Source organism: Sorex araneus, chromosome 1, assembly GCF_027595985.1.
Source record: "Sorex araneus isolate mSorAra2 chromosome 1, mSorAra2.pri, whole genome shotgun sequence".
Classification (NCBI taxonomy): Eukaryota; Metazoa; Chordata; class Mammalia; order Eulipotyphla; family Soricidae; genus Sorex; species Sorex araneus.
In genome coordinates, this window is record NC_073302.1 from 256,091,865 (window position 1) to 256,109,142 (window position 17,278).

General features: G+C 34.1%; 1 non-coding gene across 1 annotated transcript; it reads right to left on the minus strand.

The window, feature by feature from the left end:
* Positions 1-1,143: 1,143 nt before the first annotated feature.
* Positions 1,144-1,245, minus strand: LOC129401040 (small nucleolar RNA U13). Its single transcript, XR_008628066.1, has one exon. It is a non-coding gene; the product is annotated as a small nucleolar RNA U13 (small nucleolar RNA).
* Positions 1,246-17,278: the final 16,033 nt, after the last annotated feature.

Genomic DNA, 17,278 nt, shown 5'->3' on the forward strand with positions numbered 1-17,278 from the left:
AAATAATTAGACTTCATAGTCAAAGATAACAAAAATTAAAAATAGAACTATATAAAACTGTTCTATTATAGTTCTATTAATAGAACTATATAAAATATAAGATTTGCATGGTAAAAACAAAACTCAAGCTAAAATAACAGCATCCTACTAAAGGGGAGAAAATATTTTCACACAACACATCAGATAAAGGGCTAATATCCAAGATATATAAAGCACTCTGAAAGCTCAACAGCAAAACCAATATTGCCCCATCAAAAATGGAAAGAGGAGATGAACAAACATTTCTTCAAAGAAGACATAAGGCTGGCCTGTAGGCATATGAAAACACGTTCATCATTAAATATTTTCCGGGAAATGAAATTCAAAATGACAGTGAGATAACATCTTATACCAGTGAGAATTACACATAATAACAAGATGAAACAACCCATGTTGGCAGAGATACTATGACAAAGGATTCCTCATTCACTCATCAAAAAATACTCTTTATCACGCTACACTAACCTTGCCATTAAGTGTGGGAATTAGGAATTAATTGTCTGTCAGTATGATAACTATTATGACTGCAACTGATTGATTATATGCCCAGATATATCTTTACATATTTATTTATATCTTATTTATACCTTCATCTAAAAATTTATATCTACATATTTTCCTGTCAGAATGAGAGCAATGAATTGATCAAGACAAAAATTAAACTGAAGCTTCCTTGAAAGCTCCAAGTTCATGTGTATTTAATCAATCTTTGAAGTCCTTGAAAAGCACAACCGAATAGAACATTCTCATGTTCTGTGGCCTTTGGTCTCTTGGGTCATTTGCTATTTCTTTACTATGTTTCTTATCTCCATCCACTTAGGTCAATTCCTACAGTATTCTTACTTTCTTTCAAAAAAATATTCACAGTTATATTTGTTGTTGACATATTTTGTGGCCACACCCAGCAATGTTGAAAGCTATTTTTAATTTGTGCCCTATGCTTTGATGAACCATGTGATGCAGGGGATTGAACATGGGTCAGCCACATGGAAGAAAAGCTCCTAAAACCTATTATACCTCTCTGGGACCAAAATTATATACAAATACATTATAACATATTTTATATATTATATAACATGTAATATATTTTTCTCTCTAAGCTCATGTCAGAGGATAATGTGCCAAATGTATAACAAGATTTAATAGAGGCACATGTCACACAAACATGTGAACACCCAATCATCATTCTTATGAACTAAAATAGATCCCCAAAATTATATATTTAAGTTATTCTTGTCCTTGTTATAACTAAAAATGTATTATCAATGAATGCATAAATATTAATTGCTTAATACACATTAGATATTGAGGTGGCAATCGACATTTTAAGATAACCAGTTCCAATTTTTGTTCTCTTTGCTAATAGAAAATAAACCTAGATAAATAATTAAAAGATAAAGTAATGAGGTATATATTATAATGAAGAAATGTACCAGGCTAGTTTGTAGAGGAAAAAGATCAATTAATTCTATGTAGAAGGGAAAGAGCAGGCTAACTTCAAAGAAAAGTTGACATTTGTGCTGACTTTGAAGGATGATCTGCAGTTAGTGTGAAAAATACATCAGAGGGAAAAAAAATATCCTAGGCATACAAAACAATCTGGGTTTTGTCAGGTCAAAGAACTTGGAATGGGTGAATTTATGTGACTACAGCACAAAGATTATGAGTACTACATGATAAGCTAAAGAGGCAGACTAGGATAAAATTGCTGTGACTGAAGTACTATGCAAAGAATACTAGAGAGTACTTTTATTTTAACACTATGTGTTTCTCCTTTTCTTTCAGGTGATCTGAAATGTTTGAGAATGGAAATGAATGGCAATATAGGGGAAGTGGGGAGGGATAGCAGCAAGAGTAGAAAGATCTCTGGAACCTATCCTCTGGTGGAATCATATCAGAGCAATAGCATTCTCTATAAAAGGTAAAATGAACTTCAGTGATTACTGCAGTGTGCACCACAAAACATGGTGAAAGAGAAGAAGCATCACTTGGGTTCTAAGGAGATTATAAAAGTATGGAGAGAAGGATCACAGAAAAGGGACAGTGTTGGTTTAGATAGATTAGGACAGGAGGTAAGGCACATGCCTTGAAGGTAGCCTACTGTTCAATGCCCATTACTAAATATGGTCTCAGAGCCAACGGTCATCCTGAGCACAGAGTCAGGAATAGCTCCTAAACACAGTCAGGTGCGACCCCAAAATAAACAAACAAAATGGCAATGGATTGCAGAGATGAGTGCACATTTTTCAGCCTTCATACTGTTTACTTTCTAGTAAAAGAGACATACTATTACTACCTATATATCAATATCAATTCAGGAAAATTGATATTCTTAGCAGCTGGAAACAGAGAGAACATCTTAAGGGGAATTCACCATTTGTTCAGGAAAAGTACTGATAAATCAGCGAAGAGTCTAAGATGATACTTAGGATTTGTAGACCCGGCTTCACACTACATGTAATATTGATCCAACATAGTAATTCTGAAGTAAAAGAAGACAGTTTAAGGAATGGAGAAAAATAGAGAGGGATATACAATATAGGACACAAGTGAAAAGGTGACCAGTGTGTATATGGCAGTGAAAGATTTGTGTTTTGTATTGTATGAAATGCTTCCCAGTTTCTCCTAAGAATTCTATAATATGAATTCATTTAAAATTTATCATTTGGAAATCTCCATTTCCAACTTAAAGTTACTACCAAATTATCTTACTTGTATGTAAAATATTTTATGGAGAATAACTACCAAATTATCTTACTTATATGTAAAACATAGGGACAAAATAAGGGAATGGATAGTATCATTTACAAACATTTGGCCTTGGATTACAAAGATAACTAACAAAGAGTCAAGTGATGAATAGGAGAAAATGAACATTGGACCAGAGGTGACATAAAGATAATAGTGGAGGGTTTGAGGCACTTTAGTTGTGAAAGTGGGTATTATATATCAATACTATTTTTTTTAAAGTAGGAGCACTGCTATTTATTCAGCCATTGATTAAGTTGATTGAATTGGGCATGAACTCCAAATTACTTTTTTTAAATTTTTTAATTTTATAAGTTAGTTCACAGTGTTTGATTACCTTCAATATTCAATCCCACCACCATTACACCTTTCCACCACCAAATTTGGGGTGTTTCCATCCCAAGCCCCAAGCCCTGTCCCGAAACACAAGCAAAATAGTATATTTCATATTATCTGTTATGAAGAACTGCTGAACATGCTTACAAAAAAAGTGTTCACATAGGAAACAGTGTGAAGATCGTTCTAATTTTGTCAGGAGCCATTGAGAGATCCTATAGGATATCACTAACATGTTGTTAAAGTTTGGGTGATGTGAGCTTTGGTATATAGATCTGAAAATATGTATATATGCGTATATATATACATATATATTTCCCTCTGTGATTTATTGCCTACCATCTGAACCCCATCAAACGTGGTGGGGTAATTATGGAGAATAGGTAGAGAATGTTTTATGGTGTGTTGCATGGCTGCAAAAGCAGCCGCATGGTCCGGGAAAATGTTTACTCATATGTGAGGCTCAGTCCCAGCACATGGGAAGCGGCCTTGAGCATGAAGGTAGTTGGGTTGTAGGGGTTTTAGGCTGTCGGGGCTGGGTCCCTCAGGGTGGGGAGGGATATCTCATTCGACCCCTTCCCCCTGGACTGCCCCATGTGAAACAGCCTGGCACAGAGTCTGGTGGCATGGCTATGGGGGCCTCATGTTATGCTCCCTCTTGGAAGAAGCAGCCGTGGAGTCTGAATGGTGGCCGATGACAAGATTATCTGGCGCCAGCAGGAGGTAGCTTATAGGCATGACGCTTGGGTCATCAGAGACTGGGGAAAGCAGGCAGAGGATCTCCACTCCTGGTCCCATTAAGCCCAGAGTCCAAGGTCACAAATTTCCGCATTACCTGGGTTCCGTAGTACTTCACTCATGCGTGAAGCTCAGTCTGAGCACGTGGGGAGTGGCCTTTAGCTTGACAGAAATTGAGTTGTGGAGGTTTTTGGCTGCTGGAGCTGGGTCACTTGGGGCGGGGAGGCCTCTCACCCATCCCCCTCTGGGGCACCCCATGTGAAACAGCCTGGCATGGAGTCCATTGGCATGGTTATGGGGGCCTCATGTTATGTTCCCTTTCAGGAGAAACAGCCTTGTGATCTGGATGGTGGAAAACTCCATATTACCTTTTTTAAAAATTCTATTCTGAATGCTAATTTTATTTTATTATTTTGTTATTATGTTTTCCTCTTCTTTTGATTCATTGTGAGATAGAGTTATAAAACTTTCATGTTTGAGCTTCAGTCATACGATCATCAAACACCCATCCCTTCACAAGTGCATATTTTCCACCACCAAAATCCCCAATATTGTGGCCCCACTCCCCCACCCTTGTTCCAATCCTCCCCCTGCCTATGTTGAGCTTAAATAACTGAGCCAGAGGTGGTTTGTGGGTGTGTCTCCCACATACCTAAATTTTGGCCGTTTAATTTCTTGCTAAACTTGGTTCCAAGTTGTTGAATCTGGCCAAAAACACAGCGGAAATTTTGGGGTATCAGGAAGTCTGAAGGCACCATCAGGCTGTTGATGCACTTGCCCCACAAGTACAGGTTGACCTGATGGCGGCACCATACCCCCAGTACTATAAATTTTAACAGTTATTGTAGCCATGTAAGCAAACAATATTAAAAATACATCAACTGAAAGGTTATATTATTAGTAAAGTCACAAAATAAAGTTTTAAATTGTTTTGTATGAGTAGAGACTTAAAGTACAAAAGAGAAACATCAGCATAGTGACTGCTACCTTTCAAGTCGCCAAGTCGCCAGAGAGGTAGGAGCTTGCAGTGATGGGATGAATGGGAAATCTGACGATGGGGGTGGGGGTGGGGGCAGAACTGGCCCTTCGCCCCACCCAAATGAGATCCCAAGCAGCTGCCCACAAACAGCTCCTCTGCTCCTAACAGCCATGATTCCCACAGTAGCTGCTGGCAGAAATACCTCTGGACTTAATTACTAAAATTCCAGAATTCCAAAACCGAGTGGCCTCTTTTGCGGCCATGCAACATCATATGTTCTTCATTATCATCAATAGAAAACAAATGATCTAATGATGCTTTTTCCACAGGTCTGATTTTTTTCGGGAAAAATTCCAAATAATAATAGTGGGTTTTCTGTTTTAAAAAAAAGTATAAAAGAGGGAATAGTGGGAATAACTAAAACAATAATTTAGGAGCAAATTTTCAGTTAAAAATTTTCTAGGCTCATTTTTTTCCAGTAGTACTTGACAGATTCACCTTACTTACTTCTAGTCCTTTCCATAATTTCCTTTGAATATTTACAAAATGGCACAAAGGACAGAACAATGACTCAAGCAGAACTTTAATAGTTTTATATTGTTTGAAAGAAGTCATTTTAAATGTGCTTCTCTTAAGCCCACAGTGGAGAAAAATTTACAACAATGTATATTAGGAAGAATTGTGGACCTTGGACCACATGATATCCTGGTACACACAGTAGCACTAATTTCTTCCTCTACCACTACCTTGTACCTACTAAAAGTTAAACCAATGCAAATAAACACTCCAGCTCTAGGGTGCAAAATAATTCATAGAATTCATAGGAGGAGTGCTCATGAATGTGCATTCTACCTCTCTTCATTCAGTGTTGTAGCTCTTGTTACATATGCACATATGTATAGTACTAAGCATAAGCTGAATTTTAATAGGATTTTTTTTCTAAGGACCAAATTGAGTCTCCCAGTCACCTTACAGGGTAGATAAATATCATAAGGACAAATTTTGTAGAACTCTATATTTAAAAAAAAGGATTAAAAGATCAGTCTCATTACATTTACATTATTCTCTGAACAGTTATTAAGGACTATCTACTATAGATGGCTCAATGGACCTTGTATTTCTTTCCTCTACATCTGTAATGAATTGAATAGATTTATATTTTCAACAAATCAATTGCCTATCTCTTAGTATACATTATTGTTCTACTAGAAAAGATGAAACATTTTGCTCTTCTCAGCAAGGTGTGATGACACATTAAATGAGTACAAGATTTTTATGCAAATTATTCATTGATAGTAGTGAAAATGGAACATATTACTTAATATCAAAGTTAAATAAGGCAAAACATACATTACAAGAAAAATGATTTTTTTCTCTCAACTTAATTTGAAAGCCCAAAGATTAGAAGCACACTTGCATTTCATTCTGTCCGAAAAGCATATTTAAGAGAAAAGCATTGCTCTCAACACAATTCACTCAAAAAAACTTTACTCTTTTTTAAGGACATCAAAGAAAATGATACCAATATTTTATCTTTTATATAACATGTCACAGCACTTCTTGGCTGCTGCATAGTATTTGGCAGTTTCAATGCACTGAATCTAGAGTCATCCAAAAATTCTTTCTGAAAGTGAATAGTGACTGGGTAGGTTTCTCTGGAATTTCATCTTGAAACTTCTGACGCACACATGAAAGTAAGAGGGCTTTTGACATGATTTTATTAGAATCACTTACACATATTAGGAAAATTGCTTCAAAAATATTTAGTCTAATGACACGAATCTATGGGAATCAATTCAGGTTAATCAGTATTTGTTAAGAATCTGTCATCTAGTTTCAAAGCCACGCCCTCTACTATTAAACTTATTGCTGTCATACAATTAGTTAAATAATGTAGCTGAGAGGTGAATGTGGAACTCACACTCTTACCAACCATGAATTTATCCCAGTTACCCTCAAATGGGTGTAGATATCCCATTGAGAAATGATAATAATAAAACCCTCTGGAATGATGATTGTTTCCCTCACTGCTAATTTTTAATTCTCTTTATCACCTAATTTTTATTGTTATTTCAGGATACTGACTCCTAAGCACAAAATATACCTAAAGTGAAATGCAATGCTGTATTACCAAAAAAAAAACAAAATAAAACAAAACAGTAGCACTGTTTCATGCTGAGGCTGAATTAGTTTAGCAAATCTATATAAACACAAATCTTGGAGATGTTTTAATGCAGTTCTCTATTTCTTAGTAATAATATGTCAGTACTCACTAGATATATAATAAAATAAAGTTTAAGACCTTCTAAGTCAGCAACCATTTTGATATAACTTGATATCAGAATGAACAGCTGTTGCTTAGAAATGTTTCTTAAGAAAACTATAGATGTAATCATCCACTATTGAAATATAAAAAAGAATTAGAATATAAAACACTATTGGATGTAACTATCTCTCTATTTGTGAGCACATGTTAACTATTTTCTTTCAACCAATATTAGCAAATATCTCAGTGTAATCACCCATGTACTAATATTTATTGTTCCTTCCAAACCACCTTCCGCCATCATTTATAATATAATTTTAATTATCAAAAAGGCAGTGAAATTAGACACACATTTTATTTATTTTTTATTTATTATTATTATTATCTTTTGCTTTTTGGGTCACACCCGGCGATGCACAGGGGTCACTTCTGGCTCATGCACTCAGGAATCACCCTGGCAGTGCTCAGGGGACCATATGGGTTGCTGAGATTCGAATCCGGGTCGGCCATGTGCAAGGCAAATGCTCTACCCACTGTGCTATCACTCCAGCCCTTTAGACACACATTTTATATACCAAAACAAAAATAGTAAAATGCATGAATGTAAATAGATAAAAAAATCTTATGTTTTAAGTCTTTGAAATATAGTATCATCTTTTATCAAAATGATTTCTGTATTCCTTTAGTTGCATATATCCCCAAACAAGCTTAAGTAACTCAGAAAACACAATGAGAAAGTCATACAAAGTAATAGGAAAGCATCTCACCAGAAGAAAATATAATATTTAATGAGGTATAAGGAAAGAATAGGAAGACATCACAATTAATTTCATAATATAATTTGTTAATTATATTCAATAAATATCAGTACTTGCAATGTTTAAGTATGTGAAGTATAAATAACAGTTAAAACATATCTCTGAAAATAACTTTGATCCAAGAAATTCTTGAAAACATTTTATTATCAAATAGAAACATGATTTCTTATTGGCATGTAATTTTTCATATGTTCTCTAGTGATATCTACAGCTACAAATGCCCTCTTACTCGGGAAACCCTTTTCTAACCTATTTTCAAGTTTCTTCTATTAAAAATTATTCAATAAATAAAAAACATGAACAGCTTATTAAATTTGGTTTTTCTTATTTGATTTTTTAAAACTTCAAGTATGCTATAGATTGAAAACATTTGCTAAAATAGGCATATAATATATGGATTTATTCATGCTAATAGTAAGAAAGACTTGAAAAATATAAACCTGGCACCTGGATCTACTCACTAGTACAATTTGGACTTCAAAGCAAAAAAGAGCATAATCTGGAAAAATCTTTTCTTTTAGGCAGCAACACCAAGCTGGAAAGAAACAAATCAAAGTATATTTACAAATATGAAGATAATCTCAGATTCTTATTGTGACTAAGATTGTCATTACAGTTATTTTGCTTAATGCTTTAGGCTTTTAATAATTTATACATGCTACCCAAATGATCATAGAAAATTAATTCAAACACAAATCGAGAACAATATCATTCAACAAAGTATTATATTTCTTTAACAACCTACACCAAAAATAATCTCAATAGATAAGGAATGTTAAAGTTCAAAATGTCCAATACTCCACACTCATGAATATTTACCTCTCCCCTGTATATCTCATTCAAACTTGCCTCCTAGTTTTTGAGACATTATTGTTTATGTCAATAAATATATCTGATTTGACATGCCATGATCATCTGGAGGAACTCGAAAGAATCTTATCTTTTGCAGTTTGGTATCATTTTCCACTTGTGGTGCATAATAGAGTGTACTGAATAAGACAAAAAATAGTATTTACTCAATTTTTAAATGGTAAATCTCAAAAGCGTAAGTATAACAAGGATTATTACAATATTTTGTTCTGGAAAGGTCAAAGTTTGACCTAAAATATGGTATTTACAATTATTGCTTTGGCTAATGCCATTTGCTAATATTGCAAATTCTATACTTTTTATTATGTGTATATAATTATCTTTCAGCATGGCATAAATCTCTCAACTTTGCTATCTCATAACAATAACTCTTTTCAAAGTTATCTTACAGGAAGTTTGGAGAAATCATTTTGAAGAGAATTATAATATAAAATCTTATGTGAAGATTAATAAAGAATCATGACTTATGAAAGTAATTATAATAAAATAAGGAACTAGGAGAGAGGTAGTAGCAAACAGGGCAGTTGGCTTACATGTAGCTGATCCAGGTTTGATTCCTGGTACCCCATATGGTCAATTGAGTCCTGCCAGGAGTGAAAGTGGGTGCTAAGCCTGCAGAGTCCTAGGCACCACTGGTTGTGGCCACACGCCTCAAGAATAAATTAAGAAAAAATAAATCTGAATTCAACAGAAACTTATTTTAAGAAACAAAATACTACAGAAACAAGTCTGAATTTGTTCCAATTACTATTTATTCTAATAACATTACATCCAGATTTTGAGTTGATTTTTTTTTTTTTTTGCTTTTTGGGTCACACCCAGCGATGCTCAGGGGTCATTCCTGGCTCTGCACTCAGGAATTAATTACCCCTGGCCGTGCTCAGGGGACCATATGGGATGCTGGGAATCGAACCCGGGTCGGCTGCGTGCAAGGCAAACGCCCTATCTGCTGTGGTATCACTCCAGCCCCAAGTTAATATCTATTCTTGAAGCTCATGAATATATTTTTGTGATCACTAATAGTTCTTTTGTAGTAATAACTAATATATCATTGAAGTTATAGAAATCAATATTTATTTTTAAATCCTAAACTATGAAACATGACAGTGAATTTATAATCTGACCAAGAAATGCTATTTAAAATAAAATATATTTGGAGGCATAAAGTACTGTCACTGTCATCCCGTTGCTCATCAATTTGTTCGAGCGGGCTCCAGTAACGTCTCTCATTAAGAGACTTATTGTTACTGTTTTTGGCATATCCAATATGCACTGGTAGCTTGCCAGGCTCTGCCAAGCGGGGTCCATACTCTCAGTAGCTTGCCAGGCTCTCTGAGAGGGGCGGAGGAATTGAACACGGGTTGGCCGCATGAAAGGCGAAAGCCCAACAGCTGTGCTATCACTCCAGCCCTAGAGACATTAAAAAAAAAAAAAAACACAAGACTCTATGGTTTACAAAGATCCTGCATATCACAGCAATATTTTTTCCCAACATTTTATTTTGAAAAATATCAAGTTGATATATTAATTGTACAAGGTAAGCTACATTTTTCTCACTCGATTTAAGAATAGCTAGTTTTTTTTAAAGTTCTCTGTGTCTGCATATACAGATATGTACTCACACACCGTAGATTAAATGTACTAAAAATATACTTAATATATTAAGATATTTTTAAAGAGTAAACAAATAGGAAATATTAGCTCACTTCCAGAGTTTCTACAAGTCACAAGCTAAAGTGGACACTCGTATTATTAATATGCCAGATTTATAAAAAATATGAAACTCAATACTCTATGTTAAAGAAAATACAGAGTACTATGTAAGGCAATTAGTTCAAGTAATACCCTGAATAACCAACAGGCCAAGTCACCAGGAAGCAGAAAATCTCAGTCATTCAAGGCAGGACCTTTACTCTTGGCAATAGAAATTTTCTGAATGAAATATATTTTATATTAGAATATGGTCATGTTTAAAAGCAAGTATAGTGTAGCTCTGTTTTTGCTGGCTGAGTTATAACTCCTCCTTTACAATTTAAAATATCTGGAAAGACTAAATCAATAATTTTTCATGGGTATGCAATAACAAATGTTATTGAACAAACTGTTACCATACGAACTAGAATTTCAGACACACCAAGGGACTGAGGAGATAATACTATCTCTCCAGATTTAAGGCACTTGCACCCTAGTTCTATCTCTGGCACTGCATGTGGTATCCCAAGACAGCCAGGATTTATCCTCGAGCACAGAGCCAGGAGTAAGTCCTGAGTACTGCCAACTGTGACACAAATCCCTCCAAAAAAGAAAGATCTCAGTGATCAAGCTCTGGATATCTATATCTGGAAGCAATAAAATAAAAACCAGTAGGAAGACTAATAAAATGATTTTTTTTAACAAATTTGCAGGACCTTGAGAGAGAAATTCCTGATGTCCAGTGTACCAGAAGGGCATGTAATCTTACTTGGATCTGAGCTTTAAAAGTTCCATGAGGTGTTCATGGTGACTTAAAACTAGCAATGGAAGGTGAAAGGTAGTGCTGGAACACATCTAAAACTTATTCCATCAAAAACGTTCATGCACAAGACTTTAGCAAGAAAGAGCTTAATTCTGCAAGTTCATCACTACTGGTATATAATTCCCCTTATTCCATTCCCCATCATTGTTTTAGTGTTAGTGGCACATGAAGAAAACATTCAACAAGAAAAACAGTTGAGAAGGCTAAACAGAGAAGGAAGAGATGTACCCAAAGGTGAAAGGAGAGAGAAATTAAACAATTAATCTACTAGAAGAATATTTGCAAAAGTCACAGAACCAAAACATAAGCCCTATAAGGACCTGATATTTAATTGGCTTAAATCTGAAGTAAGCTGAATAGCATGCAAAAATGAGGGCAAACCTAAGTGAAATGGAAAATAGGAAACCAATTGAATTAACAAGTTGGAGTCAACAGCTAAAGAAAGTATGCTCTTTGAGAAGATCATTAAAATTAATTAAGGGACAGTCATGCTATCTGGAAAGTAAAGAAAAGACACAGATTACCAATATCAGAAATTTAGAAGTCATTAAATAAATAAGCCATAACACAAATCTAGAGACACATTTTTTACTTAGAATAAATGAACCAATTCTTTAAAAGAAACAAATAACACACACACACACACAAAACATAGATAAGCTGAATAGGCTCATATCTAGTAATGCAGTTGTATCAGCAAGTAATGACATTCCAAAACAGAAAATATTTATATTGGATGGAATCATTCCTTAATTCTATCACACATTTTGGGGTTTTATGAATAGGGGCATATATGGCAGTGTTGGAGGGCTTACTCCTAGTATGGACTGAACAATGGTCAGTCATTTGGAAAGTAAATGCTTAACCTTTACATTTCCTCTCCATCCTGATATCATACATGTTATAAGTGTAAAATACCAAGTCCCCACACTTTCAGGCAAAAGATAGAATAAATTATTCCCTTGCTCATTCTATGGTGAGAAATCTCCCTCTAATAGTGGGAACAAGTTAAAGATGACCTATCTCATTTATCTTGTATCTCATAATGGTGTTAGTGTTTCCTCAATGGCTAAGGATATTGAACAAATATTCAGATATTTATTTTTCATTAATATGTTTTCTTTGTGGAAATACTGTCTTCTGCATTCTATACATATGGATTGCTTAGGTTTTCTTTGCTTTTTAGTTTATGTTTTTCATGAATGTGAGTCCTTTAAAATAAGTGGTTTGAAAATATGTTTTCCCAGTTGGCAGCTGTTTTTTATTGTCTTAACAGGACCTTTCAAAAAGCAAAGATTTTTAATTTTGATGAAATACAACATATTGATCCCTTTTATGGATTGTACCTTTGGTATCAAGTTTAAAAACTTGCCACCTAACACTAAGTCATGAAGAGTTTCAACTTATATTTTACCCTAAAAATGTTATGGTTTATCATAATTATCCATATTTTCAGTAATATTGTATAATCTGTGAAGTTTACATCTAAGACCCATTTTTTTGAAAGGTGCCGGTAATTAATGTCCAATTACTCCAGTAATATATGTTAAAATTAGTGTTGCATCGTCAAGAAAAACTGTGCTCTATCAACAATAAATGTAAGAAGCTTTTGATATTAAAATTGCAAAACAATGGTTCTAAAACCATTATGTGTTCCAGAGCTAACGTACAGCAGGTAGGGCATTTACTTGCTCATGGCTGACCAAAGTTTGATCCTTGACATCCCAGATAGTCTCCCAAGTACTTCCAGGAGTAATTCCTGAGTGCAGAGCCAAAAGTAACCCTGAGCATTGCTGGGTATGATCCAGAAAGCCAAAAAAGAAACAAAAAAAAAACTAAAAGTAAAACCATTATGTGGTATATTGGGAAACTCAGAAGAACTTCTGTTTCACCTTATTTAAAACCTAAAACTCAAATTTGTGACATTTATAATAATTCTCAATGAGGAAGGAAGAATTTTTCTTTAAAATATATTTTGCTTTTAAGATAGTTCACATCTTCTTACACATTTACATTACAACTTAGTCTTTTATTAGATAATTATGAGATTACAAAGAAAATCAATCTTATAAAATGTAAAATTTAGTTTATAATATTTAGGTCTCATTAAAAAGGTGCGTAATAAAAACGACTATTAATAAATATCCCTTCACAAGTGACAGCTAAATTTCTTTAAACATATTAAGTCACATAAACTACACTTAAAGATGAGGCATAGATTTTGATTTAGAAAACTCAGCAAATAATGCTTCATTTTTAAAGGTCAACTTTTAAAGTAACAAGGTGGGAATATGTACAATTAAAAATAGTGGTAATATCAAATTCTAGAGAGGTAAAGATAAGTTAGGACTGTGAAGTGGTACAAACATTATAGAGAACAATTTTGTAGATTTTTTCAAAACTATGTCCATATTCTGTGATCCAACAATTTCACCCTTCAACATTTGATTATGGAGAAATGAAATCCTATTTAGATAAAGATCATTATATGATATTTATATGTAGTTGAAATCCAGAAACCACTCAAATGTACAATAATATTTGATTAAACAAGTTGTGATGCATTCATGTCATGGATACTAGTCAGTGATCAAAAACTAAAAAATGAGGGATTCCCCCAGAAAGATAACAGATGAGTTATGACATTGCACTAACTTTTGCCCTGAAATTTTAACTAAATGATAAGTAGGTTGAAACATAAACCTGGAAAGGGGCTTAGCATTCAGAAAAGTTGACCCTTCAAAGGGAGAGTCAACAGGAATGGCTGTGGAGGGTAGGAACAGTGGTAACAAAATAACCTAATATGCAGCTGCTTACTATGACTTGAGAAAGGGATAAAAGCTGTGATTTCGAATCATGTTTTTGAAATGTAAGCACTCACAAACATATCTGGAACTCTGATCCATGAAGATTATATCTGAGAAACTTTAGAGGCCAAGGGAAGAATAGCCGCATTGCTAAGGGCTAGGGGGGGCAGATGGACACTAGCAATGCTTGAGGTGACAGACTTTGAAACAGCAACCCAGGAGCCAGGCTTAAGTGTTAGTATCCCACATGTTTACAAATGCACACAAAAGAATAACATATGTAGTAATACACTAATAAGAAGAGTGCAATACCTACATAATGAAACTTTGAGAAACTATTAAATTTCATAGTGAGAAATATAACAATGTAATATAAAGAAATATGAAGATATTTCTTACAAATTAATAGAACTACTGATGTTCTCAAAATGTTTGTCCATTCTACTAAAAGCAGTATACAGATTTAATACAATTTCAATAAAATCCCCAGTAACAGTTTTCAGGAAATAAAAGGGAAATATCAAAGTTTATAAAGAATCATAAAAGACCTGAACTAGCAAGGCTAATGCTGAAGATATCAATATCCCTAACTGCAAACTATACTACAAAAATCCAGTAATTAATTCTATAAGGTATAATAATAATATAAACATAGATCTACAGGATAGAATTGAGAACTAAGGAATCAACCCATGTAGATATTCAATTATAGTAAAGGATCCAAGATTATACAATGAAGAAATAGATCTCATTAACAGATGGCATTAGGAAAACTAGACAGTGTCATATAAAAGAATGAAACTGAACTACTTTTTCACCTCATGTTCAAAACCAAGTTCAAATGGATTGCGAACCTTAATATTAGACCCCACACTACAAAACACAGAGGAGATAACATCAATAAAATGTTGCAAGACAAAAAAATTCATAGATGACTTTGGATACTCAAAGTTATCTATAAATCCTAATATCAAGGCAAATTAAAATAAACTAAGCAATTTGGACATCAAAATTTAAAACATTTTCAGGACTGGAGAGGTAGGCCAGTACTTGCCTTGCATGTGGCAGACACATCCTGGTTTGATACCCAAAACTACCTATGATCCCTTGCACACCAGCAGGAATAATCCTTGAGCTGGGAGCCAGAAGTAGTCCCTGAGCAGTGCTGGATGTGGCCTAAAAAACAATAATAAGAAGAAATGAAAATTGAAAATAATTTATATAGATGAAAGAAATATAAACAGGGACTAGAGAGACAGTACAGCCCAACTCGTAGGCACTTGCCTTGCAAATGGCTCACCCAGGTCCCCTAAGCACCACCAGAAGTGATTCCTGAATGCCGAGCCAGGAATCATTGGGTGGGGTCCCTAAACCAAATAAATACAGTAGCAGATCAAAAGTATATCAAATAAGAGAATTAATTTGCATGTGAAATATCCAATAGATGAATATCCAAAATATATTAAAAATTCATGCAAATTAACCAAAAAAGGGCAGCCAATGAAAAAGTAGGCAGAATTTTGATTATGTATTTCTTCCTCAGATGCTAAAGAAGACTTGCTATCCCATTCCTGGGCATTTATTTGAAGAATATTAAAATATTAACACGCAAGTTATACCCTCCCAATACTTGTTGCAACATTATTTACAATGACAAAAATATGTAGGAAGTCCTTTGATAGATGACTGAATAAAAATGTATTACATTTATACAGCGAAGCACTATGTAGCTACAAAAGACAAAAATTTTCATATTCAGAAAAATAAAGTAGTTGCAGTGTCAGAAAATGAGATATTGCATTTTACCATAGTCTGTTATAAGAGAATCTTAGATTAACAAACAAAATAATTGAGAATAATAAAGTAGTTTATGTTGACAATATAACTAACATTACCTGATGAGAATATTTGTAGGACACAAGTGGAAGAAGAACAGCTCCCTCCAAAATACAAACTTTTTTTATTTTTTAAATTAACATAATCATATATATATATATATCACTGCAACACTGTCATCCCATTGTTCATCGATTTGCTTAAGAGGGCACCAGTAATGTCTCCAGTGTGAGTCTTGTTACTATTTTTGGCATATCAAACACCCTACGGGTAGCTTACCAGGCTCTGCTGTGCGGGCTGCATACTCTTAGTAGCTCGCCGGGCTCTCTGAGAGGGACAGAGAAATCAAATCCAGGTTGGCCGCGTGCAAGGCAAACGCCCTACACGCTGTGCTATATAAATGTTTGAATGAATCTCAAGATTATTGTGCTGAGATTTAAAAGCTAGCCCTAAGGGAATGCATAAAGTGAGGCTTCATTAACTAATTACTGAAATAAAAAAATATAGAACTGGAGCAGATTGCTAGTTACCAGGGACTAGGGAATAGCATCAAGGATAGACAGAGAGGTGTGTGAGTATAAAAGGCAGTACAAAGAAAACTTTATACTGCTGGAACTGTCTGTATCTTGATCATAGATATATAGATAGATGACAGATATAGATATATGTATGCATGTATTTGTATATATATATACGTATATATATATATGAAGAGAGATCCATATTATCTGTATATGCATCATTTCACATATATAGATCTTCGCAGTCACATGTATCTATATATGTGGGGGAAATAAGGTACAAAAGTAAATGTGAATACACAACTGCCAGTGAATGCATGTAATACTATAAGATCTGAGTAAGATGAATGGATTATATCAATGTCAATATTCTGTTGATTTACTGAAGCCTATCTAGATTTACAAAAGCTTATCACTGAGGAAAAAGAGTTAAGTATACCAAGAATCTTTCTGTATTATTTCCTACAACCGGTTTGACTCTATAAATGAGTTTAAAATGTATTTTAAAATAAATCTACAAATAGTCTCTTCTGTACATACACACATTCCCCTAAAGTAGCTTTAAAATAAATAGACTTTCACTGCCATATTAAACACATCCAGAAATTGTTTATCAGAATGGATGAAGATATAATGTGCATTTCCTATATTATAGTGGCTATTTATATTATTATGCCTATAAATATTATAATTAAATATTTTGAACTTATTTTTATGTCCAATACTCTGTCTTCAATTATCTTCATAGTTGACTTCTCATATTGTTTGGGTCTCAGAAGATTTTATTATAGGAAAATACTGTTTC